General features: G+C 43.8%; 1 protein-coding gene across 4 annotated transcripts in view; it reads left to right on the plus strand.

Moving 5' to 3' along the window:
* ATP11C (ATPase phospholipid transporting 11C) overlaps positions 1-27250 on the plus strand; it is a 123243-nt gene that overhangs the window by 18950 nt on the left and 77043 nt on the right. Inside the window, exon 1 of one of the 4 annotated variants that reach the window (XR_006274017.1) lies at positions 16139-16345. The exons of the other annotated variants lie outside the window; for them this stretch is intronic. The gene's annotated coding sequence lies outside the window, so the exon portion shown is untranslated. Of the gene's footprint in view, positions 1-16138; positions 16346-27250 lie in introns of those variants that run through there. 4 annotated transcript variants of the gene reach the window in all.

Genomic DNA, 27250 nt, shown 5'->3' on the forward strand with positions numbered 1-27250 from the left:
CTTTGGAGGTGCGTTCTAGTGGGCACACTCTTCTTCTGATTTCCCCAGGCTTGACCCCCTTCTGCCCTGTCCCCACAACTCATCCCTGTCCCTGTTCTGTCTCTTCTCATCCTTGGCTCCCCTCACAGTCCCATTCTCCTTGTCTACCCAATCACCGCTTGTCAGGTTTCTCATCTTTGCCCCAGTCGTCTTGCTCAACCACTCCACGACTCATCAGGTTGTCTGTCCACTCCTTTCCATCCCCCCAGTCTGGCTCTTGCTCACTCTGTATTTCAGTTGGATGGCTTACTCCTCCACGCTGCCTGGGCGCCAGCAGAGACGTCATTGAGAGTACTGGAGAGACAGGCCCCCAGCTCTCAATTTATGTGCATGGCCCCACCCTTACAGGTTACAGGGAAGGTCCTTTTGTACACCTGTAGGAGTGTGCTGGGGCATGCTCTGTCGCCCTGTGGAGATTGTGCATGTGCAGTCTGATCAGCCTGGAGTTTTGAGGTGCGGGCACATGATCCAGGGCATGTGGAGATTTCAGCTGCTAAATTCTAAGAAGTTGCAAACTACATTCCCCCCCTTCTGCCATTTCCCCCCTCTCCCCCCCCCGCTTTTCCCGCCTCCTCCAAATGAGAAGATTATATGTTGGCTAAATTCAGTGGATTCTTCTAGGACAGCAAAAGGCACATCCTTGGCATAAAAACAACAAGGAGTCCGGTGGCACCTTAAACACTACAGATTTATTTGAGCATAAGCTTTCGTGGGTTAAAAACCCCACTTCTTCAGATGCTACCTCCTGATACTTGTCATCCTTGGCATAAAGACTATCTTCCTACCAAATTTTAAATATATGCTCCAAAGCATGGAGGAAACCCTATGCTACTGGAAGGCACCTTTCTTTTAACATTGCGAAACAGCCTGTTTTTCCTTAGCCTGATTATTTATTTAAATCAAAACCTGTTTTTCATTGCGGATCATCTGAAGAGTATGCGTTTTTACTTTCCAAGGTCTTGGGTGGGGGGAAAAGGGAACGGTTTCTTGCTGGCAGGTTCTGCAAGTGGCTTAATCGGGTGAAAGAAATATAAAATTCTTCAGGGCCTTCTGCCCCCCTCTGCTGGGCGGCGTGGAGAGGAACAAGAAAGGAAAGGAGCAGAAAGGGGTTGTGGTAAAACACCTGTAAAAGGCGCATGGTAAGTGCATAGAGTGGTGGCACACTGGGGACTTGCCCAAGGAACCGGTGGGAGCAAGACTCTGCCATGGGGATGGGCCTCCATAGATTCATAGATACTAAGGTCAGAAGGGACCATTCTGATCATCTAGCTGACCTCCTGCACAACGCAGGCCACAGAATCTCACCCACCCACTCCTGCGAAAAACCTCACTTATGTCTGAGCTATTGAAGTCCTCAAATCATGGGTTAAAGACTACAAGGAGCAGAGAATCCTCCATCAAGTGACCCATGCTACAGATTTCAGAGTAGCAGCCGTGTTAGTCTGTATTCGCAAAAAGAAAAGGAGTACCCGTGGCACCTTAGAGACTAACAAATTTATTAGAGCATAAGCTTTCGTGATGAAATGAGCTGTAGCTCACGAAAGCTTATGCTCTAATAAATTTGTTAGTCTCTAAGGTGCCACGGGTACTCCTTTTCTCCATGCTACAGAGGAAGGCGAAAAACCTCCAGGGCCTCTTCCAATCTGTCCTGGAGGAAAATTCCTTCCCGACCCCAAATATGGCAATCAGCTAAACCCTGAGCATATGGACAAGATTCACCAGCCAGATACTACAGAAAATTCTTTCCTGGGTAACTCAGATCCCACCCATCTAATATCCCATCACAGGCCATTAGGCTATTTACCATGAATATTTAAAGATCAGTTAATTACCAAATCACTTTATCCCATCATACCATCTCCTCCATAAACTTATTGAGTTTAATCTTAAAGCCAGATAGATCTTTGCCCCCACTGCTTCCCTTGGAAGGCTATTCCAAAACTTCACTCCTCTGATGGTTAGAAACCTTCGTCTAATTTCAAGTCTAAACTTCCTGGTGGCCAATTTATACCCATTTGTTCTTGTGTCCACATTGGTACTGAGCTTAAATAATTCCTCTCCCTCTCCAGTATTTATCCCTCTGATATATTATAGAGAGCAAATCATATCTCCCCTCAACCTTCTTTTAGTTAGGCTAAACAAGCCAAGCTCCTTGAGTTTCCTTTCATAAGACAAGTTTCCATTCCTCGGATCATCCTAGTAGCCCAAGGCTGTTCTATCCTGCAGCTCCTTTTAGGCAGGTGAGTGAAGGATTTCCGTAGGAAAGAAGCTGCTCCTTTAGTGAAGAGGTTGATGACAATCCATCTGCCACTAGGGGATTGTGTGTGTGTGTGTGTGTGTGTGTGTGTACCCATACATGTACACCTGTCTCCATGGCACTCACTTCCTCCACTGCTACATGTCTGGTTTAAGAACGTGGTGAGAAGAATGTGATGGAGGAATCGTTGCAGGCCAGGTATATGGTGTGCCTGCAGAAATATGGGGCTCCTGTTTCTCGTGCTCCGTCAAGTTTTCCAGTGCTGAATGTTTTTAAGCCATCAATTGGCCAACGATGAATGAATACTGACCTTGAGGATGTAACATTTATACCCTTTGACTTTGTTAGGAAGGGCATTAGAGGAGCTGAATTACAGTAGCAGTTTTGCATCATCTTCATGTTTATCACAAAGACTTGAGAGGAGTCTTGAGAAACAATAAAACTGAAGAGCTAGTTGCTGGAGCCTATTTACTTCTCCTCCCCTCCCTCAGGGTTCTTGAGGGTCAGTCTACAGCAGGGGTTTTCAACCTTTTTCTTCCTGAGCCCCTTCCTCTCCCACCCCCAACATGTTATAAAATCTCCATGGCTGACTTGTGGCACAACAACTGGTTTTCTGCATATAAAAGCCAGGCCCGGCATTGGGGGCAGCAAGCAGGGCAATTGCCTGGAGCCCCACACCATGGGGGGCCCGCGAAGCAAAAGGCTTCAAGTTCAGCCCCAAGTGGCAGGGCTCGGGGCCCCGGACTTCAGCCCCGCGTGGCGGGTCTATGGCTTTCTCCCTGGGCCCAGTGAGTCTAATACTGGTCCTGCTTGTGGCCCCCCGGCTGTGCCACTAACAGGCGCGCAGCATAGCCAAAAAAACCCGTCCACCTCCACACCAAGCGATGTTTGCTTTGTCATCAGGAGAGCGCTCCTGCCAACAAAGTGCTGTTCACGCCAGCGCTTTTCATCAACAAAACGTTTGTCTTTTGGGGTTTGTTTTTTTTTTGGTTTGTTTGTTTTTTTTTAACACCTCGAACGACAGATGTTTTGTCATTCAGTTGCCAGCGTAGACAAAGCCTTAGAAGAGACCACTGGGGCGGTATAATAAATGTATGGTGTTTTCCTGGTATGGCCAGGTGTGGATGTTTGCAGCTAGATCTTCATAAAATAAGGTGCATACACAATGTAATGCCTTCTTTGGTGTTTGAAATTGCTGTACTTTTTGCATGCAGTTGGTATTTGAATGTGCAAATACCAAGGGGGCCCAGGCCTTGCTTTATTAACTCTCCACTTCTGTTGGTTATAACTGCACATGCAGATCCAATTGCAGGATTGGGGCTTTTGCATTCTTTGAAGATTAGTTTGTCCATTAATTTATTTATTTCAAATTTAAAAGTGTGCTTTAGTGTGCTTTCTCTGCTTGTATCTGGGTTGGATTAAACCCAGACATAACTAACATGACTGACATAAGGGGCACTGGATCTGATAAAACATAGGAATCCTACATAATTTAGTTTTCTCTTACAGAGTGATGTTGGATTCTATGATATTACTGCTGATAAAACCTGGATTTGTTTGCACCAGTAAGATCTCATTCTAATTAAGTAACTAAGATCTCATCCAGTCCTTGTTAATGCATTCAGATCAGCTTGTAGTTTCTGGATCCATTCCCAGTACAATATAAGAAATCCAGATGCATTAGGAAGGATTAGATTGTAATGTAACTCTGTGGGAAACCTAGGTGTTAAGACCGCACTGGGACTAAATCTGCTTCTAACAAACTGGCTTAGTAAAGATTTGTAGCTCTGCCTTTGTTTAAGGTGACCTGCAGAAAGAAAAGATAACATTAGCAATGTATTTTACAAAACATCTTTCCTATATTGTATTAAATACTTCTTACCATTATAGCTACTTAATAGCTTTAAACATTTTGGCTTACCTTAAAATGATCATGAGTAGTTTGGCAACAGTCGGATAAATTCTGCTGTTGTACCTGTGTGATTCTCTTTAATTCCAGTGGGGCTGCCTAGGAGTAATTATGAACAGAATTTGGTGATGTATTTTTAATCTTGTATCCAGAGTTGTGGGAGATACCACTAACTTCCCAAAGCCAATTCATTCCGTTTTTAAAGCATTTTGAAATACTTCGGTATAAAAGATGGTATACAAAATCAAAACCCACTGTTCGCACATAAATATGCCTAAAACTATCAATTGATGTGTAGGAGGATCTAATACGGTGCATGCTGCCTTATTTTTTTTTTAATCTACAAAAGCTTCACAACTATAAAACGATCTGAAGAGCAGTTCTAATTTGAAAATGACTGCAAAAATTACACAGTGTGTCCCTGTGACTCCTGGTCATGCTTGCTATGTGCAAACAAAGGTGGTATTTTATACCTGCTAGTTCAGGAAACTCAGCATGTGACCTGAAAGTCAAGATGTGTTCTTTCTGACTTGTGCATTACCACTAGAGAGATTCTGTCCTGTTAATGCTTTGCAACCTAGTGGCTTCAGATTACAGAGTAACAGAACACATAATTTGGGCCTATAGTCAGAACTTGTTTAATAAATCACTTCTTATTTTAGTGCTTGGACGGTGAAAAGGGTGGATACAGATATAATGTGGGGAAAAGAACAAAGGACACACCTAAAGCTCTCACTTGCTTATAGTGTTACTGGTTTTGCATTTCAGCTGGGAAAGTTTTTGAGGGTTTCTGTTCTCCAACACTGTATTGGTGTCACCTCAGAGTTTGATCTGCACTTAGAGTGGAAATGTTTATAGGCTGGCACTTTAAAAAATGTTGTAAGCAACTTGCTAAGAGCTGTTAATGTTGTACTGTGGCTAACCTTTTAAAACTAGTTTGACCTTTCTGAATAGGAAATAGTGAATCAATGACAGCGATGCAGTTCATGAAGACTAAATTAGAAAGGCTTTCTCTTCTTAAAGAGAACAAAATGAATTATGCTAGTTGCAGTTTGTGAGTGTAATATACTAGCTATTCTTGTATGAGGAGCTGCCTGTTACTGAATAAAAACATTAAACTGCAGCCCAGAGGTTAAACTGTCCCAATGTATCAGTTAACTTGTGGATTTTTAAGAATGCTAGTAGCTTTAGTAAATAACTCTGCCTCCTCTTTGGGCAAAAGTCCTGTTTTGTCAATGGGAGTGTGTGTGGAAACAAGGGTACAATTGTTCTACCGACTACCGTTGCAGCATAAAGGTTTGGTCCTTTATGATTTGGCTGATTTGGTGCAAGTATTACTTACACAAGCCTTCCTGTTGGTAACAGTGGCGACTATTGCATGCACACAAGCTTGTAGAATTGGACCCAATTGTGTAACTAATTTGCATCCCATTGAAACAGAGGCCACTATCGGAAGAGAACCTTTCTAAAGGAGTTTGTGTTACTGGTCTCTCTCTTTGCTTCCTGACTATTGCATCCAGTGAAGTGAGCTGTAGCTCACGAAAGCTTATGCTCAAATAAATTTGTTAGTCTCTAAGGTGCCAACAACTACTCCTTTTCTTTTGACTATTGCAGTGACTGCGTTCAGATGTCTAACTGCATGATGGTAATATTGTGGCCATGTGCTCTTGTATTGTGGCACAAGAAATAAAATCAACAAAGCATGTCGTTAGGGAACTTAATACTAGACAGGTTACCAAGTTCAGGGTTCTCTTTGTTACTTTTGGACAGCAAACTAGAAATTTGGTTGTCAGAAGTTACAAAAGTTAAGTTTGGCTGGGGCACTGATTATACTGTGTCCGCTGTTTTGGTTTAAGAAAAAACAATTCAGTGCTGAGAAATAATACAGAAAATAACCATTTTATAAATAATAATCTAAAAAATATTTTTGATTATCACGCTTATATAAAGACTTTCTGCAGTGTTAGGACAAGGCTATGTTACTGCTTGCTTGTTAGGCCAAGCAGTGATGTTACATCTCAGAGTTGTACCTCTTGGGCTAAATTTTACTTTTCATTACAATTCCACTGATGTCAAGGTGTTACTTTAATTGCCTAGTATTCCACTGTGAACTTCCACTCAGTAGCAGGCAACTCTTAACAAGTTTTTTTAAAGCCAAGTTGAAAATTCACTATTGCTATTCTGGACATAGTTTTGCTTGTTGAGCAGACCATTCTTGTTGGGGTTTTTTTTCTTCGCCTCTCCTCCCCTACAAGTGACTGTGTCAATGTTCATTTAGGTGAATGTGTTGAAATTAAACCCTGTGTCCAGAGGTTTGTCCCATTTGAATTATCTGAAAATTAGCTCATTTTCAGTACTTCCAAAAAGATTGTTTCCCTAAACAAACTGAATTGAATGGAATGGAACTTTCCATTTCTCAACGAAATGTTCCAGTAATTTCAGATCTTACTAGAAGGGAAGTCTGGTGTCAACGAAACCTTCTGTCTTACGAATTGCAGGCCAAGAAACACCTAGATTTCCTCTCCAGAAAGATAAGTTTCAGCAAAGCTCGTGGGAGTGCGTGGAGAAGCTGACTGTGCTATATGGATGATTCCTCTGGTTATCTCATCAGGTAACCAGTGTCATGGTAGATGGTTTGGCCACTTCCTTTCTGAGAGGTTTTCCTGACCCTTGTTCTCCTTACAGGGGAGCACATAAGACAAGAGGTTTCAGAGTAGCAGCCGTGTTAGTCTGTATTCGCAAAAAGAAAAGGAGTACTTGTGGCACCTTAGAGACTAACAAATTTATTAGAGCATAAGCTTTCGTGAAGTGAGCTGTAGCTCGCTGAAAGCTTATGCCCTAATACATTTGTTAGTCTCTAAGGTGCCACAAGTACTCCTTTTCTTTTTTCATAAGACAAGAAATACCCTTGCTTTGCTGAAAGGAGCTCTTAGGACTGAAGCCGCTTGGTGGCAGAGGGGTGGTAATTTTCATGTCCAAAGCATTACACATGGGAATAGTGCCGTGTGCCTAGATTGGAAGCAGCCACTAGGTTATTGCCTTTAGACTGAGGCTAACAGTCTTTAGGCTTCCTGTGGAGTGATTTTATTTTCCTCTTTGGTGCAATCTCTGCTCTTCAGCTACTTTTCTTCAGTTTGGTGGCTTTGTCAGTTTCTGGGGAGGCAGATGAGGTCATGTGTTTTCTCCTGAGCATGGCTTACGGCGCATTAGCCAGCCTGATAGGAACCGGAGCCAAAAGGATTTTTGAGGATAAACAGGAGGTAGTGTGTAAAATCCCTCTCTTCTGACTGAGCTACTTACAGTGTGATATTGCCCTGACACAATTGCTGTTCACTAATATATTTGTGGCATAGATTCAGGATACATTGGTAGGTCACTGCATGAGAACCACAGTGAAACCCGTTGAGAACCAACTGGGGAAGGCGACTGATGGATGAGAGTAACTCTCTGAGGCCCACAGAAGGGAGAGGTAGGAAAAACCACTGCCTTAAATTATTGCCGGGGAAATGGGATGACTGGTGGAAGCTTGCTTTGTCACTGGGAGCTGAAGGCTCCTGTCTGAACTGAAAGAGGGTAATGTCCACCTGACAGACGTGAAGAATGAGGTGTCCCCTGAAACCTAGACACCTCCCACACTATCTTAAAAAAGAGATAAAAAAATCTTCAGAAGGAACTAGGAGACCTGTTTTTGAGAAGAAAAGCCCTGCGTCCTGGGAATAGTAGGATCATTGAGGGGATGGGAGAACATCTGCCACTAGTTTTAGGGAGTCTCTCTTGCACCAGCGTCCCAGACATGAAGCTATGTATCGAGGCGCAGAAGATTCCATGACGTACACAAGTGAAGTTAAACCCAGCGTGAGCAAAGTTAGTCATAGCCACATTTTGGGCCAGTAATACAATACTGGCCTCCACAGACAGCTACTGCTTTTGCCATAAACCTGCACCAAGCATCTCTAAATCCGACCCCTATAAAATAGCTCTTGCTGTACGTACAGAGGGCTTTTTGGATACTCAATGTAGAGAAGTAATGATCCAGTGAAGAAAGCTGGGAGACTAGGATAATTTCCCTAGGCTTCCACAGGCTTATTGCATGAATTTCAGCAAGTTACTTAGGCCAACTGCCACTGACAGCCTGGCCACCAGGTGGCTAAAGGACTGGCTAGAACAACATGAATGATGTGTTGTGATCGGCACTGTCTCTGTGAGGGCTGAGGACCAATCGATCAAGGTGATGTAGATCGACCTTTTCAAATAAGTCTTAATTTGGGGTTCCCAACTTTTGAGATACCCAGGGCTGATAATGAGCACATACAACTTGTGTGGCCTGCAGCTAGAGTTTTGGGGGCTCAGCGCCTCTGAAAACTGTGTTCTGGTTTTCACATAGTACGTGTAAATAGACATAGCTATATTAGAATGCTGTAATTTCGGACTGGACTAAGCAGTGGGGATTCCTGGGAGGTGTGTGTGGGTGGAAGTGGAGAGTGGGGTGGCTGGTATCTAGTAAACAGGCTGGGTTTCCCCTTCCACTCTTTTCACTGGGTTCGTACTGAAACTACCTTGAAGGTTAAGACAGCTGTGTAAAATTAAAATGCTTTGCATCAGCAGCTAATAGATAAAGAAACTTTGGTTTGCTTAACAGGGGAAATAAATGGACTATGACAAATTCAGGGCTGAGATAGGCAGGCACAAATACGTGGTCTCCGATAAGTGCCGACTTTGGCCTTTGGCTGTGGAAAATTATGAAAAAAGAGTCCATGTTTGGGGCTGGAGGGGTAGAAATTGTTGTTAGTGAACTAGAATGACTTTAACAAGTCCATGTTTTCTGGGATGTGTATGTTTGTTGTTTGGTTTTTTTCAAGCAAGGAAATTAATTGCTTATAATGCTGATTCCCTAGCCTATTACAGTGTGTCCTACCCCTGCTTTGGTTAATGAAAGTGAGCCATGTGTTACTGCAAACTGGTTGAAGTGCAGTAGCATAATCATGGCCTATTTCTCAGTGCATTTCATCCAATTTGCGCTTGCACTGGGACTTTCCCAGTCTCACAGCCCAAGGGTGAAAAGCATCTCTTTTTGTGTGTGATGTTTTTGCAGTAACTGAAACTTGGAACTAAATATAGCAGGGCATGACCTGATTCTGCTTGCACTTACATGGGTGTAAATTGGGCATGAGTCCACTGAAGCCATGGGAATTGGCGCTGTTGGAGAAAGGTGTGAGGTCAGACTCGGGCCTCCTTTTCACAGATTGAAAATGCTAATGAAATAAGATAATAAAATAGCGAACTTTTGACCCCAGCTACACTCTTTTGTTTCAGAAGGCAGATGATTTGAAACTGTAATAAAAAAAACAAAACACAACTTATGTACACCATAGATGTAGAAGTCTTTACACCAATATTCCACATGAGGATGGACTACACGCTGTCAGGAACAGTATCCCTGATGAGGCCACAGCACACCAGGTGTCTGAACTTTGTGACTTTGTCCTCACCCACAACCATTTCAGATTTGGGGACAACTTATACCTTCAAGACAGAGGCACTGCTATGGGTACCTGCATGGTCCCACAGTATGCCAACATTTTTATGGCTGACTTAAGAACAACACTTCCTCAGCTCCCGACCCATAATGCCCCTACTCTACTTGTGCTACATTGATGAGATCTTCATCCTCTGGACCCATTGGAAGGAGGCCCTTGAAAAATTCACCTGGATTTCAACAATTTCCACCCCACCGTCAGCCTCAGCCTGGATCAGTCCACACAGGAGATCCACTTCCTGGACACTACAAGTGCAAATAAGTGATGGTCACATAAACACCACCCTATATTGAAACCTCCTGACCAATATACATACCTGCCATGCCTCCAGCTTTCATCCAGACCACATCACACGATCCATTGTCTACAGCCAAGCTCTAAGATACAACCGCATTTGCTCTAGTCCCTCAGACAGAGACAAACACCTACAAGATCTTTATCAAGCATTGTTAAAAACTACAATACCCACCTGGGGAAATGAGGGAAACAGATTAACAGAGTGAGACAGGTATCCAGAAGTCACCTATTACAGGACAGGCCCAACAAGGAAATAACAGAACACACTGGCCATCATCAGTGATCTACAGCCTATCCTGGAAAACGATCCCTCAGTCTCACCAGACCTTGGGAGGCAGGCCAGTCCTCGCTTAGAGACAGCTCCCCACGCAAATACTCACAGCAACATATAACACCACACCACAGAAACAGTAACCCAGGAACCAATCCCTGTAACAAACCTCATTGCCAAATCTGTCCCCATATCTACTCTAGCAGCACCATCGGAGGATCCAACCACATGAGCCACTCCATCAGGGACTCATTCACCTGCACATCTACTAATGTTATATATGCCCTCATGTGCCAGCAATGCCCCTCTGCCATGTACATTGGCCAAACCGGATAGTCTCTATATAAAAGAATAAATGACACAAATCCGACATCAGGAATGGTAACATACAAAAGCCAGTAGGAGGGAACATTCAATCTCCCTGGACATTATATAATAGTTTTAAAAGTTAGCCATCCTTCGACAAAAAAACTTCAAAAACAGACTTCAAAGAGAAACAGCAGAACTAAGTTCATTTGCAAATTTAACACCATTAATTTGGGCTTGAATAGGGACTGGGAGTGGCTGGCTCATTACAAAAGCAATGTTCCCTCTCTTGGTATTGACACCTCCTCATCAATTATTGGGAGTGGACTACATCCACCCTGATTAAATTGGACCTGTCAACACTGGTTCTCCACTTGTAATGTAACTTCCTTCTCTTCATGTATAATGTCTGAATCTATAATTTTCACTCCCTGCATCTGAAGAAGTGGGTTTTTTACCCACAAAAGCTTATGTCCAAATAAATCTGTTAGTCTTTTAAGGTGCCATTGGACTCCTCATTGTTTCATTGACTCATTGGCCTTGGGATCAAGCCCTTAGATCCGGAAACAGATTACTGAGGAAAGTGCTTGCTACTGCAGGTTGTCAGAGGCTCTGGAAATCTAAAAATTAAGTCTCTCTTTACCAGCTGACTGTAACAGGTCACAACCTTGCCCCTGGGTGTAGAAGGGGATTTTGAAGGTTTGTTGTTGTTGTTGTGTTGTTGAAGTATGGCTACTTTCTAGGCGATGGGATATGGAGAAAACTCCTCCAGGTGATGAAACAAAGCTGGTTTCAAACTGTGTCCTGAGCAATGCAGGTAGATTCCTGTCGGTTCAAATGCAGAGAAATCAAACAGGAGCAGAGGATGGCTGTAGATGGAAGAGATTTGAGTAAAAACTGACCAGAACCCCATGCAGAATGTTTAGATTTTGTATTTTTTATAGTTCAAGAACTCTAGGCTCTCCAAAGAACTAGGAAGGGACTGGAAACCCAGCAGATCATTGCAATTATCTAGTATGTGCCATCTGGAATGGCAAACTTGGAATCTTTTTTTCCACCCAAGCCACTTTGCTATTCATTTTGTTGGATCAAGTCACTGGATTTTCTTGGAAATGCTTATGGATTTCCAAGAGAGTCTGCAAATGGCTGCAGTGGGAGATGTGAGCTGAGCATGAAGGGGGTTTTGAAAAGGGAAGAGACCACATTAGATTTTCTTCCTGACTTCTGTACATCCTTCAGGATCTCTTTAAAACCCAGCTTCAGTTCTTGTCTCTCAAGTCGTCATGTGACACCGAGCTTCATATGCTGACAACAAGGCGGTCAAACTTTTAGTTTGTGCTGCTAAAAATAAAATAAAATTTAAAATGCTACTTGTATTGTGATGTAAGTGATGGGTTTTGCAAGCCAGCCAGCAGGACAGGCGAAAGAGTCCAAGTGTGTTCATTCAAAACACCACGGCATCTGTGTCAGCTATGAGCAACATTTTCCATGTAACAACAGGAATTAATGAAGAACATCCCAGTGTCTACTCTGGGACTGTGGCTGGTTTATGGTGACGGATGCGATGGGCTTTTGCATCACACAGCTGTCCTGACACTGCAGTTGTGGGCAGTGTGGCAGGGTTGTTGGTGAAGAGCAGTTCCCCACTGTCGGCTCTCTTTAGACTTCTCTGTTCTGTTGTCTAAAAACAGAGAAGTACACACGCAGTGCTTCCTGCTCTTGCATTGCTGTGCTGTTCAGTAGCTCAAAATGTCTTGCGTGGAAGGAGTTAAAAATACCTAGAGTTGGGCATTGGGGAGTGGTCTGCCTCAAGTGTAGTTTGGAATCTGCAGGGAGCTTTGGCTTCACCCCTTTGGCTTTGAGGGCATTTGCACAGGGTGGAAGTTCTGTGCTGCTCTCTTCAGTGACGGCTCCATGCCTTGGTCTCCCTACTACGCCATGGAGCTGCAAATTTGCTCTAATAGTCCGCGCAGAAGTGAATCCTGCCCTAAATGTCATTTAGTGGCAGAAAACTCAGGTTAAAGGGGCAGCTTCCCTGTCTCCACCACCCATGGAGCCCTAGTGTTTTTGCTTTTGTAAGTGTTTTCATGTGCAATCCCATGAGTTTCTGGTAACTTTTAACAACGTGCTGAGCTCCCAGTATTGGATATAATCATGAGTGCATAGAGACTGAATGTCAGTCTGGAGTTTACAGCCATATAATGTATGGGACAGTACAGAGAGATGGGGTGGTTCTAAACTTGCCTAACGCTGGAGTTCTAATCGAACAGTAAACCATGGTTCTACAGAGGGAGCCTGACCATCGTTGTCCTGAGCTGTGTTGATAACCAGGTTGTGTTATTCCTACGTCTTTGCTCCTGGGTATTGCAGGCTGTGGAGGGCATGTGCTCATCTTCCCTGGCTGCACCATTGACAAGTACAAATCCAGAGATCCTGTCAGGTCACAGGTTTGCGCTCTGATCCCACTTGGTGTCAGGGAAAACCCTTCTCACTCCTCCTCACAGGTTGTGGGACTCCACTGGGTAGCATTTAAAGATGGGGCATCTCTGAAATTGTACTTCTGGGGCCAAAGCAGTGAAGAGGAAGGTGGTGTTGCTGGAGGCTTCACCAGTGAAGGTCCTTACAGGGAAAGGAGCCCAGCTTCCCCAACCGTCCACAGCTACTGGTAAGTGTGAAGGATGCTAGGATCTCTCTCAGGGCACTGTCCCTCGATCTTGCAGAGGAGAGGAACATTTTCTTTATCCTGAGCTGCCCCCATCTATGTGCTGGCTGAGACGTCTCTCTTCTTGCCCTCTCCAAAGATGCTTAGCTGCTGGGTGGGGTTGGGGGAAAGAGCTACAATCATTTCCACCTCTGTTCTACCCCTGTTGTCTCTGAACTGGAGGGAGGAAGGAAGCTCTCTGTACTCCACTTCCTCATCTCTCTCTCTCTCACTCCCCACCCCTTTCCAGGGCATGCTGGCGGATGACGTTTTTAAGCCCTGTGTGAGCTTGGAGTTCTAAAAGGCTTTGGGATCCTTTGCGGTTACAGGGTTTACACAAATGTCCAATAAGACTGTGCCCCAGTGACCCTTCCTTCCATTGGTAGATCTGAGGACCATTAGCTGTAGTCTCCTTTTGCGAGTCTAGTTATCTTTGCAGCAGCTTGAATCAAAGCACTTTGTTTGTGATTGAGAGACTGTTTCCAGGCATGTGGCATGGGTACTTCCTCTTCCACTGCACATATCAGGAGGGCCATCAAATGACCGAGCCACGAAGAGGAAACACGGTCTCCCTCCAGGTCACTGTGAAGTCTCCAAAGCGTAAGGCTTGGCTCATCATTTGCATGCTCGCTGTTGATCAGAACGCAAACTGCTCCAGTGGGTTCATCTTCCTTTCTAGAGCCCGGCAAGCAGCTGATCCTTCTGGCACGGGAAGGGTTGTGCTCAGTCAAGTTCTTTGTTCCAATTTTGTAGTTTGTTTTATCCCTGCCCCTCCCTTTAAGTACTTTTGTTTTCCAAGTCAACTTTTCCTGGAATCTCAGGATATTAAAACTGTTTTTTCCCATGTAAAAGTCCTCCTTTCTGAAAGGAAGAACAGCCCTCCCTTAAAGCATTTATTTGAGGCAGTGTGGCCTAGTGGATAGAGCATTGGACTGGGACTCGGGAGCCCTGATTCTATTCTCAGCTTTGCCACTGGCCTGCTGGATGACCTTTGGCAAGTTGCTTCATCTTTCTGTGCCTCAGTTTCTCCAGATGTACAATGGGGCCCTCCTTTGGAAAGTATGTTGAAATCTGCTGATGAAAAGCACTGGATATTTATGTTGCCTGACTTATTGCACCAATGCTCTGTTCCCATTTCCTTTGCCTGTTTTAGTCAACCAATTGCATGTTATTCTAAGTCTGCAAATCTGCACGTATCTCCTCTATTTGCATGCTCAGTGCCTTGTTTACCGGTGTGCCTTGTTGCCTCTACAGGAGAGGGAGAGGCTACGCAGACAGTCCAAGGACTAAGGACTTGCCCAGCCATCCAGGCAGCTGAGGTGGTATGACAGTAATGTCCCACTTTGGAGAACACTTGGGGAAAGGGTCCATCCTGTGAAAACAAGGGTTGGGGGTGGGGGGGGAAGAACATGAGGACAATGGATGGGCCAAATTCATTCCTGGCTGTTACGCCCATAGCACTAATGGAGTTGCACCAGGGGATGAAGTTGGCTGAGTGTTTTAAGCAGCTTGGTGGTGTGCGTGTGTGTGTGTGTTTCTAAAATCCTCAAAGCACTGAGAGTTCATTAACTGCACTAAAAACCTGATGGCAAAAACTACAGCTTTTTGGTTGGTTGGTGGTTGGTTGGTTTTCCCTGTTTCTCAGGCCAGTCCCCCCGGCCCTGGAGAGAATCGCTGATCCTTTCCTACTTACCCCCAGTAGATCAACCTTCTTCATGAGCCCCCCTCAAAAAGATCAAACCAGTGTCCCTCTCCTCCCCATGATCTTGGGGCACATTCCCTCCCTGAGATCTCTCGCTCACCTGTTGCAGCCAGTATGATTTCCCTCGCTAATGCCTTCTTGGATTCCCTGGCCAGAACCCTTCTCAGCCCCTGGGATCACCTGCCCTGGCTCACTGGCCTGTCAGCTGCTCCCAAAGTTTGGGTCAAGAATCTGTAGCAAGGAAAATGGATCACATCAGAAGCACAGGCTAGAGGTTAGTTAGGACTAGACCATGGGCGGAGGAAGTGACATGAAACTTGCTCCAGGTGAAGCCTGAACCATGCAGCACTTATTGCAAGCTGTTTTCTTGGCCACAGTAGCAGTTCCTTCTCCCTGCCTGATTGCCCTGCGTGGGCGGCCTGTAAATGACTGTTTACAGTTCAGCTGGATTAAGTTTCATGCACGAGCAGAAATGGACATCCCTTCCAAATAAGCCTGGAACAGTCAGACTTTTGAGGTTTTATACCTTGAGGGCAATAAGGCCCATTGGAATCAAGAATGACTCTGTCAAAATCTGTGGAGTAACATTAGTTTAAGGTGGTTTGAAAGAGATTGCAAACAGGCTCATAGGTTTTGCTAGCACAATGTTATTGAGATATATTTCACCATAACAGCCATGTAAAAAAGTCCTTGTTATCCTCACTCTGGGTAAGGAATATATTTTCCCTGCTATATTTTATTGATCTGTTTATTATGGTGGCTTATGATGATAACTGCATAACTAAGTCTGATTGGTTCCCCCCTCCCCACCTGTGTTAAAAGAAATTGATTCTGTATAATGCTGTTTGCGTTTGGTGTTACAATTATTGGCTATATTTTTCTGGCTAAAATTATGCGAAGAGCATGAGCCTGAATACAGGTGAAAGGATATTTGTTTAAAACTCCAGCTTGCTCTGCTAAAAGCGTTGGGTTCAACCTTAGAATTAGAATCTGCCATCAAAGCAACTCCATACACTTCCAGCAAAAGTGAACAACACTTTCCAGCTTGTCCCATACTTAAATGACCCCATCCTCCTGGAAAGCATTTTATCAGTTGAATTGCTTCACTTCATACCACACTGATCTTTGCTCAGCTTTTGTGCAGAGGTTGTTTTCCTTGTTGATTTTGCTAGGGTTTTTTTTTAAAATATTTTAAAACCAGTATTTTGCTTCTCTGGATTTTCACATTTTATCAAATGCCTCTTTGGTATCAAAGCTAAATTGGTTTAAAAGCTATGGCGATTCTCTATAAACCAGGAACTATGGCTGACATTATGGTCCATGTGGGTAAGAATAATCTGTTTAATTCCTTAATTACTAAATGTTTGTGGAAGTGTTGCAGTCAGGTATTAATTAAAATGCCACTTTTGTGAACAGTAACTGACTGCAAACAGTCATGTAAAAACCTGCTACAAGCAGTGTGATAAAAATGGGATGATAAAATGTGGCAATAAAACGGACCCAGACAGAGAGCCTAGTTTGCTCTAATGAGGAGTCCGGTGGCACCTTACAGACTAACAGATTTATTTGGGCATAAATAAATCAATAAACCTGTTAAGTATTTAAGGTGCCACCAGACTCGCGTTGTTCTTGTGAATACAGACTAACATGGCTTACCCCCCTGATACTTAGTTTGCTATAGATCAGCTGACACTAGAAAATTGCCATGGGGGGGGGTGTGCGTGTGTGTGCATGCGCGTGTTATTTAATTGTCAATTTTTTTTCTTCCCCCTTCTGCATCAGTTGGTAAATGCAACAATACAAGGGTAATTAGACTAAAGGCTTGTCTGCACTTACCAGGCGATCGATGCATCGGCAGTAGACCTGCTAAATCGACCACAGATCCTCTCCCGTCAACTCCTGTGCTCCACCTCATCGAGAAGAGTAAGGTGGTGTGCGACGGGGAGAGCATCTCCTGTTGATGTCACGTAGTGTGGACCCATGGGAGGTAGATCTAAGCCTACGTCTATTTGAGTTACGCTATTCACGTAACTCAAATTGCGTAGCTTAGATAAGACCTAAAACTGTTCTGTTACTTCAGAAGTTCTAAGCTGAATAACTTGACTTAATATTTCCTATGCCTTTTGGATATATTTAGGGTAGGTTGTGACTCCCTTCAGTTGGGGAAAAGCTTTGTATTGTTGTGTGCTCTGTAAGTATCTCCAGTTTTTAGCAGATTTCACTTTCTAAAATGTCTGGGTTTTTTTTGTTCCCCTCCCCCCCATAGATCCTTTTCTAGGACAGCTGTTTGTGATTATCTTGTGGAGTGAAGAGACAGCTGTAGTGAATTTAGAAGTTGTTTTGATTAGTTTGGTTGTTTCAAATATATTCCCCACGTGGTTCTTTCTGTTGCTTGGAGCCTCAGGAAAGCCACTACTTGTTGTTTCTGTTAGAGTAACACAGTGGTCCCCAAACTCTGTGTGTGTGTGTGTGTGTGTGACGGGCCTGGGCAAGGAGGGAGGGAGGGAGCAACTCCTGACCCAGTCCCACTCTGCCCCCAGTGAGTGAGGGATTGAACCTCAGTCCTGGTTCAGTGCCTCCATTGGCTGACGTAGGAATTGCTAATTTTCCATTTGTTATATGTGTTATCAGCAACCACACTTGATCCTTTGTCTTATGCAGGGAAAGAAACTCAACAACCCTTAAATGATTTGAAGAAAACCATAAGCCCTGACATCTTGCTCTGCTGATGTCCTCTCATAGGCTTACCAAAGGAGATGAGTGTTTGGAACTCAAAACTGGTTACTCTGTATAGTAAATCCATTACTTCCAGGTGCTTCATACCCGAGCTGTGATTTATTGCAAAAGAAGGCACTTGGAATGCAGCAGTAATCCACAAAAATATTTTAAAAGAGAAGTTTAGTGAAGGGGGAGAGAGCTGTTACAATGCTATTCTGATTTGTACATGATGGAACTCTGCTACATTGTAGCAGTAGTGCTTTGGTGGTGGTGTAATATATACGGCTAAGTGGTACACACTCAAAGCAGTGATGGGGGGGTTAGGCAAAAAAAATCACATTGTTGAGTTATGCGAGTTGCGCATCTGACTCTATGCATGGCTTTGAAAATGTGCCTTTCACAGGTTCAGAGTAGCAGCCGGTTAGTCCTGTATCACAAAAAGAAAAGGAGGACTTGTGGCACCTTAGAGACTAACACATTTGTTAGTCTCTAAGGTGCCACCGTGTTAGTCTCTAAGGTGCCACAAGTCCTCCTTTTTCTTTTTGCCTTTCACAGGGTGGATTTTGAAGGGCAGATTAACATGAAGACTTAGTGGAACAACTTCAGCACACTCACGTCTTTTAAAATATCAAACGGAGAGTGAATACTTAAAATACGGTTTGTATTTGTTTCTAGGCTGATGTTTTTAAAATGAGCCCTTTGAACTCTAAATAAATGTAGTTTGGACTTCAAGTTTGAAAATTGATTAGTGTGTCTATGAGCATAGAATAAGACCTCCAGATGGATTGATAGGCTTTTTAAAATAGGCTTAGAAGACAGGATAATTGTTTGGGAACACAGCTGAAATAGGTTCTAAGCTTTTGTTTTTGTTTTGTCTGACCTATTCCTGCATTTCATGGTCTTGTGCACTATAGGGGCTGTTGCTCTGTTGAGGTGAGAGGAATGTCCTACATTGTGAGAGTGAGACTTAAGTGACTGCTCTTCTTTCCCAGTTTCTCTTCCTTTTTCTGTCTTCACTCCCATCTCATTTTCATGTATTTCTGGTCCTTCTGTTACCTCATTATTATAGGACCAGCTTGTCCCTATCTGGAGGAAACCCTGTGAGTGAATGAAAATCTGTAGGCTTGAGCTCAAAGTTTTCTGCAAGTTTTCTCCTCAAGGGAGGTGGCTTTGGGGACATGGGGAGTCCACAAAGCTATTCTAACTGTGTCTTGATCTATGGAATCAGAGCTCCTCTTTAATAGGAGGTGTTTGATTTGTAAAAAACAGTTACAACTATATCTAAAATTGTTTGTTTGAAAATTTACATAGCTTGAGTTCCAGTTCTGTCTCCCTTGTTGACCAGGAGCAATACCCTCTCTGGCATATGTGCTACAGCAAGTGGCGACATCTAATAGCTGAATAATATACTGCAAGTCACCATGGGTATCATAACCTTATGCAATCTATTTCCAACCCCTTGTACAGAGGCAGAAGCTGTCCAAATGGCATTGTAATAGCCAAAGAAGGAGGCTGGGGTAATTTGAGGCCTCCCATGTTGTACATATATGTTGGCCTAATAACTCCTAATCCTCCAGCCCCATTTGCATGACACTTGTGAAAGAGCTTTTGCTTTATCAGAACCTGATTTAAAAATCTCTAATACCCTCAAAACCCACTGAGCATTGGCTTTATGTGGAGCCCTGCAGCTCTGTGAGTACAGCTTTGTTGGAAGGTCTACAGGTAGCAGCATAAGTCACAGTAGAGACTAATTGTGGAATGAGCGCAGTGGTAGCCCTGAAACATCTCAAGAGGGATCCTTTGGAATGGGAGTCATCCTCAAGTGAAGCAGGTAGGGTGCTTGATCTTCCTCACTTGCCAAGACACCCTTTCCCCTTGGTCAGTGGTGAGGTTCCATGGCTCTAGGGGCATCCACAGATTGCTGGAACCCTTGTACGGAGGGTCAGTACATCTGCATAGCCAGGGTCCTCTGATCCTCCTGGCATCCAAGCATTAACAGGACCTCTGCATGCACTCCCTGCTGGGCAGGTGTTTCCAGCAGGCAGGGAGAGACTGCATGCAATATCATGTTAACAGACAGCATAATCTTCTGCCCTAAGCTTTCTGCGGGAATGATGAAGCATGAAGTGAGTGACCACCCCCAGACTCATCTCTCTCCCTCCCCCCCGCCCCCCAATCAGGGCTTCCATGCTATTTAGATCAAAATACATTTGATCTGCCACTGCTTACCTGTGCAAGCTAAATCTGAAAAATATTCAGGAGGTCTTGTTCCCTGACCTCTCCTGCAAACATCCAGCCACTCACAGAGGAGAGTGATAATGCAGCCAGTGGAAAAATCTAATTGTGTGATTCATCTCCTCTGTGGAGGAGCCTTGTGCCACGGGAAACTATGACATTTCTTATAGTAACTCCCTTGCTGATTACTAGCCTTTCATACATGGAAAAAACAGCTAGATCCACCAGACAATGAGACTGACGCTTGACTCATAGATCAGCAATGTGTTTTCTTTTTGGTTTTTACAGCAAAATCTAAATCTTGATTAAATACAGTAGAAAAATCCCTAAATCCTCTCTCTCTGCTAATAGACACGTATTAATGTGTATATTACACATAAAAACGGCAGCCTTTGCTTTTAAATTGCTGAGAACACTGTAATTAAGGTCTCCTTAAGTCTTCACAACCAACTAGTCAGTAACCTGTTAATATGGTTTGTAAAATAATGAAGTATTTAGTGCCGTTGTCAAAAGAGCAGCTTTCAGTTACACAGCAAAATGAACAAATAACTTTTGTTAGTTACATAGAAGATTTTGTATGTGCATTCACTTACATGTTAACTGGAAAATCAGAATAATTTGCAGTGGGTCGCCCAACTGTTTGTAAAAACAACGAGGAGTCCTTGTGGCACCTTAGAGACTAACATTTATTTGGGCATAAGCTTTCGTGGGCTATAACCCACTTCATCAGATGCATGGAGTGGAAAAATACAGGAGCAGGTATAAATACATGAAAATATGTGAATTGTCTTACCAAGTGTGAGGTTAGTCTAACCAGACAATTCAATTGACAGCAGGATACCAAGGGAGGAAAAATAACTTTTGAAGTGGTAATGAGAGTGGCCTATTTCAGACAGTTGACAAGAAGGTGTGAGTAACAGTAGGGCGAAATTAATATTGGGGAAATTTTGGTTTAGGTTTTGTAATGACCCAACCACTCCCAGTCTTTATTTGGGCCTAATCTGATGGTGTCCAGTTTGCAAATTAATTACAGTTCTGCAGTTTCACATTGGAGTCTGTTTTTGAAGGTTTTTTGTTGAAGAATTGCCACTTCTAGGTCTGTTGTTGAGTGACCAGGGAGATTGAAGTGTACTCCTACTGGTTTTTGAACGTTATGCTTCCTGTTGTCAGATTTGTGTCCATTTATTCTTTTACACTGTTTGTGTGTTTTTATTGGTGTTGACATACTATATTGTCAGGTGCCTTGGAATTTTGTGGGATAGAGTGAGTTTTTAGTGCAGAAGATCACCAGAAAGTGGGCAAAGCAGGACAAGTCAGGCTGGGAAGAGAAGGCTGGTTGGACCACATAATGGCAGAGCTTCTCCTCCTTGTGGCATTCTCTGCCCAGATCTCTGGGGTGCAGCAGGTTAGTCAGGGGGTTTATGCTTATACTAGCTGTTGCAGTTGAAAAAATTGAGGAGGAAAAATAAAAACAGAATTGAAAGACTCAGTACTGACACTAATGCAGACTGATGAAGAAGAGGTAGGCCTGTCTAGCTGGTAGACATGGTCTTTGTTATAACTAGAGAATTGTGTGCTTCGTACGTTATTCCTTCTTCAAACAAGGGCTATGTGTATGGAGTGAACCTCATATGTTTCATAAAAATGTTAATGGGATTTTTCCTTTTTTTTTCATTGTTTCTTTTTCTGAATAGGGAAGTTTGAAACATCCTGGTTAGAGTTCCCTGAGTGCATTTCTGGCAGTGCAGGAAGCTTTCATTTCCTCTCTCTTGAACTAAAGAAATGCTAGCAAACCATATATGGCTCCAGATCTCAGGTTTGTGGTGCTTGCTGTTGCCTCCTCAGTACAACAGACTTGTCTGTGGCCTTGCTTTCTTCTCTAGTTTCAATGCAGTAATCTTCACTTCCTGGCTTAACTCTCATTCTCATGCTCTGCAGTCCAGAAAGGTCTGACAGCCACAGCTCATGCTAGAGGTGACAGCGCTGAGTTGCACATGAAACTCAGAGTGGATAGCTGGTGACCTGCTTGAGGATGGAATGTACTATGTAACTTTAGAGATTGTTGCAATTGTTGGCTTTTGCAAATCTGAAGGCGCTATATTGATCGTTCTGTAAATGCTCTCTAGGCTCAGAAGCCAGGCTTGGGGTGTGTGTGCTGCCCTTGGTATTTTTGGAGCACGTTTCACACAGCTCTTTTCTTCACAAAACGGCAGTCTGTATTGTTAGTTCATTTTGATCATTTAATCTGCATTCCAGCAGAGGTGTGTGGGCACATCTGCCATGTGAAAACCCACCTTTCCAAACTCCCCTGCATCCAGGTACAAGTAAGTTTTCATAGGTAGGGCAAAATCTTCCCCCTCTGCTAGCATGGGGAGGGGCAACTTGAGGAGCTGAGCAGGAGACTCCCAGAGCAGCTCTCTGACATCTTGGCCTTCCCCTGACCCCATGTGTGGTTTCGGAGGTGGGAAGGCATTGGGGAATAAGTGGGGTGAGCGTGAGAGGGATCGCTGGTCTCTGAGACATACTTCATCCGCGCTGCTTGGTGTGCATGGCTTTGGCTTTTACGTTTAAATAAGAACGGCCAAACACGATCAGACCAATGGTCCATCTAGCCTAGTATCCTGTCTTCCGACAGTGGCCAGTATCAGATGCTTCCAAGGGAATGAACAGAACAGGGCAATCTGTCGAGTGAGCCATCATCACATGTCATCCAGTCCCAGCGTCTGGACTAAATGACATGGAGTTTGGAGGCACCCAGAGCACAGAGTCCCTGACCATCTTGGCTAATAGCCATTGATGCTGCAAGCTTTCCTCAGATCCTAGCTAATGCTGGACACTGCTAATCTAGCGTGCGTTTTCCAAGTGCCTTTTCTGTGTCTGGAATTTGTGTGCGGTTTGAGAAGCGTTTCCTGCAGCAGGGACTTCTGAGCTGAATGAAATGTTAGGCCATGAAGCCAGAGTGTGTTAGCTATGTAGCAGTGCAGCAGCAGAAAGCATGTTTGCTGGCCGTTTGGCGCATGCTCAGCATGTTGCATTGTTGGTCTGAGTTTCAAAGCAAAAAACCTAAACTAAGAATTAAAAAGAATGAGAGGAGTTTGTATGGTATCTGAGTGCTATATTAGCCTTTCTGGCTGTTAATTCCTTCAAGCAAAAGTGTGGAAACGTTTCTGTATTAATTTAAAATCCAAGCCTTGAGTCTGGAAAATCAGCAAAATCTGACGAAGAGCCCTTTCTATACAGGCTACACACGTGAATGCCCTTAATTTCTGTTTTAAAGTGGTCTAGACCTGTGGCAAGATACTGCATTGCTGCAATATCTTTGGGGGGAACATATTGTATTAAGCGCGTCTATCCCTGTGAGCCAGGTATTTTATATATGATTGTGGCCTACTCCATGGGGTGAGGTGGTTATCAGAACTGTTTCAAGAACTAAAACAGTGAGAGGTGATTAAAGTGAATCACTTAGGACAGTGGTTCTCAGCCTTTCCAGACGACTGTATCCCTTTCAGGAGTCTGATTTGTCCTGCGTATCCCCAAGTTTTACCTCACTTAAAAAGTACTTGCTTAAAATCAGACCTAAAAATACAAAAGTGTCACAGCACACTTATTACTGAAAAATTGCTAACTTCTCACTTTTACCATATAATTATAAAATCAATCAATTGGAATATAAATATTGTACTTAATTTCAGTGTATAGTCTATAGAGCAGTATAAACATCATTGTATGACATTTTAGTTTGTGCTGACTTCGCTAGTGTTTTTATGTAGCCTGTTGTAAAACTAGGCAAATATCTAAATGAGTTGATGTACCCCCATGGAAGACCTCTGCATCATCCAGGAGTACAGGGGTGGAGAACCACTGACTTAGTGGGTAAAACACCTCTAGAGAGGATACCACCCTCTGCGGGAACTTGCATAGACTGGTTCAGACTGTTTTTCCCCTTCAGAAACCAACCAACAAAGAAGGGCTTTTGATGTAAAAAGGCTGGTTTAAACTGACTCAGGGCCTTCTTCTGATGCAGCAACGGGCAGGACCTGCTGTTCAAGGGCCCCAACCCTTGTGGAAGGGTTGGAAAGACTTGGCCTGCCAGGGCCCCTTAGACCGATGGGTGATGTCTGGTTAGCTTTTAGGCATGTGTGGCGGAACTTTTATTGTTTTATATGTTTTTCTCTGGGACACTTTTGCCTTAAGAATAAAGGTGCTTTGCTTAGGAGCAGCCATGTGGCAACTTTTAATGCTGACAGTACTGTGCTCACAGCCCTTAGAGGGAGAGCATGTGCTGGCGCTGGCCTTTAGACAGACTGCCTTGCTGGGGGTATCGCAGTGTAAGGTAGTGAGCTCTGTAGCTTTAAAATTCCAGGCTGGAGGAAGAAGGACACAAGTCTCCACCCACAGAGGTGATGACTGAGAGCCGTAAACCTTAAATGAGTGTCCGTGAGGGATCACGAAGGAGGATACAAGTGCATTCAAAATGAAACTCTGACAGCGTCAGAAAAGCATTTTGCAGAATCAGGCAAATTCCTACTATTTGAGAACAGGGGTGGGCAAAACTTTTTGGCTTGAGGCCACATCTAGGTATGGAAATTGTATGGTGGGCCATGAATGCTCATGAAAATTGGGGGGGGTGGGTGTGGGAGGGGGGGAGGGCTTCGACTGGGGGTGCAGGTTCTGGGGTGGGGCTGGGGATGAGGGGTTTGGGGTGCAGGAAGGTGCTCTGGGCTGGAACCAAGGGGTTTGGAGGATGGAGGGGGCTGGGGCGAGGGGTTGTGGTGCAGGAGAGGCTCAGGGGGGTGCAGGTTCCGGGTGGCGCTTACCTCAGCACGGCCCCCGGAAGCCGCGGCATGTTCCTTCCCTCCAGCTCCTATGTTGAGCAACGGCCAGGTGGCTCTGTGTGCTGCCCTGTCTGCAGGTGCTGCCCTTGCAGCTCCCATTGGCCACAGTTGCTGGCCAGTGGGAGCTGCGGGAGCAATGTGTGGAGCCCCCTGGCTGCCCCTATGCATAGGAGGTGGAAGGGGGGACATGTCACTGCTTCTGAGAGCTGCACGGAGCCCTGGCATATGCAGAGCGAGGCAAGCCCAGGACCCCACTCCCTAGCTGGAGCAGGGCAAGCCCCAGACCCCGCTCCCCGGCTGTAGCTCAAGGGCCAATTAAAATGTCTGAAGGACTGGATGCGGCCCCCGGGCTGTAGTTTGCTCACACCCTGGTTTAGAGTCTGGTAGGCACATCAGTCCTCTGGACAAAGATGCTACTTAATTTCAGTCATGTCAGGCTGTTGGGAGTAGAAAACTAGTCATCCTGTCTTGGTTTCAGTTGGAGCTGCCCTGGTTTACAGTTTGCAGATACTTCCTGCTCTCTGATTATTTTAGTAAAGTGGCTTCAAAGAAAAATTTTGTTGCTTTTCTGAACATAGCAGTGTTTTCAACATCTTTTTTAAAATTCCTAGTACATAGCATTAAATACCAAGAAAGAGAGACTCTGAGACCCCAGGAGATAAACTACAAGCTTAGTACTGCTGGGAACAGAATTCTCAAGGTCACACAATTGTGAGTTTCTCGGTGTAGTCAGTGAATGAAAATCTTGCATGCAAGATGGAATTTAGAAAGGATGGGAACCTAATTAAGAAACTGTTGTGGTTTGTTCTAAAATGGTCACTTGTAATCGTCCGGGAAGCTTGCATGTGGTTGCCAATCAGAAGCCAGTGCAAATATGTCAGCCCAACAGTATACTGTACATCCAGTGCTTTCCCCATTCAAGTAGAGAATTTCTGAGGGCTACAGGTTACTAGTGTCTTCCATATCATACAAACGAATACCCAGTATATATCTGTATCGTGGTAATGTATCGATTTAGCTGTCAAATATTAATTGCAAAATTGTAAAAGGCACTTTTCCTGCTATTTAATTGACTCAAGGTCATTTATAACTGGTTGGGATTTAACTTATAAGAGCTGTTCAATGCATCCGATGAAGTGAGCTGTAGCTCACGAAAGCTTATGCTCTAATAAATTTGTTAGTCTCTAAGGTGCCACAAGTACTCCTTTTCTTTTTTCATTCCAAGTAGTGTTGTTGTTCTTACTAAATGAGCTTTCAGGTTCCTTGCCTTTTACATATATTATCTTTAGTTCGTTCTTCGTTGCATTAAAAAGACTTGCATGTAGCTGCATATTCCCTCAAGAACTGAAAACACTAAGTAAATTAAAGATAATGCAAGACTTGTCTCTACACTTGGAAATTGACTGCAATAACTGTTCTGTAAAGCTATTCTAGAATAGCTCTCTGTGTAGAATAAGAGTGCCATTGCTGGTTTAGTTTAATACGCTTTCAAAGCAGATTACACGAAACTATTCTGGAATAAGAGCATCCACAAGGGGAGCTATTCTGGAATAGCTATTGCACTTTAAATTCACACTTGACTTTATTCTGGATTAATTTCCAAATGTGTACATGAAAATGGTGACTGAGTTGTAGCTAACTCTCTGACTTTTCCTTCCAGCAGCAAATTTAAGGCACTGGGAATCTTAAGTGTTTGATCTTGATTTATGCACAAATATTTCAGAATATGAAATGGTAATTGTTTTGGCTGTCTCCTCATGCCTTTCTCACCATTAGACAAGTGGGGCATATCTGCAAAGGAGACTGTAAAATCTTGAGAGCAAAGATTGTGCCTTCCTGTGGGTTTATATAGTTCTTATCACAGTGGGGCCCTGATCCTCACTGGAGACTCAGAGAACCACTACAGTGCAAACAATTAGTACAAATATCCTGCTGGAAATGTGTGGGTTTTTTTTTTATTATTATTTTGGGGTCTTTTTGTGCTTCTAGGTCCAAATATTTTTCATCAGAGTTTTGTTTGGAGAAATGTGTGTGAGAGAGAGCGTGAGTGGGGGAAGGAGGGAGAGAATGTAACAGGTCTGTTTTAACTACGAGAGAAATTCTTTTCATGTTTGACCTGGATTGCTGACATGTTTATAAATACCCTGTGTCCTGTTGTTCTCTTTACCATGAAGGCTATCCGGTCAAGGGGCTTTAATTAAGGTGGGACAGTGGGTTAAAATTCATTTTGTAACATCTCACTCTGGTTTAAAAAAAGAAATCTGCCTGCCATATTTTAGCCTCGTGACATTGATGTAGCGCTTTAAAGCGCAACTATGGGATTGCGTGAATCCTACAACTATCCGCATGAAACTGGGATTATATGGGAGTGTTTCCAGATGACTGCCTGAGCTGTTCTCCTATATAGTAGTGATTTCCTGAACCGGGGCTGGGAGCAGAATGG

This window comes from Dermochelys coriacea, chromosome 9, assembly GCF_009764565.3.
Source record: "Dermochelys coriacea isolate rDerCor1 chromosome 9, rDerCor1.pri.v4, whole genome shotgun sequence".
Classification (NCBI taxonomy): domain Eukaryota; kingdom Metazoa; phylum Chordata; order Testudines; family Dermochelyidae; genus Dermochelys; species Dermochelys coriacea.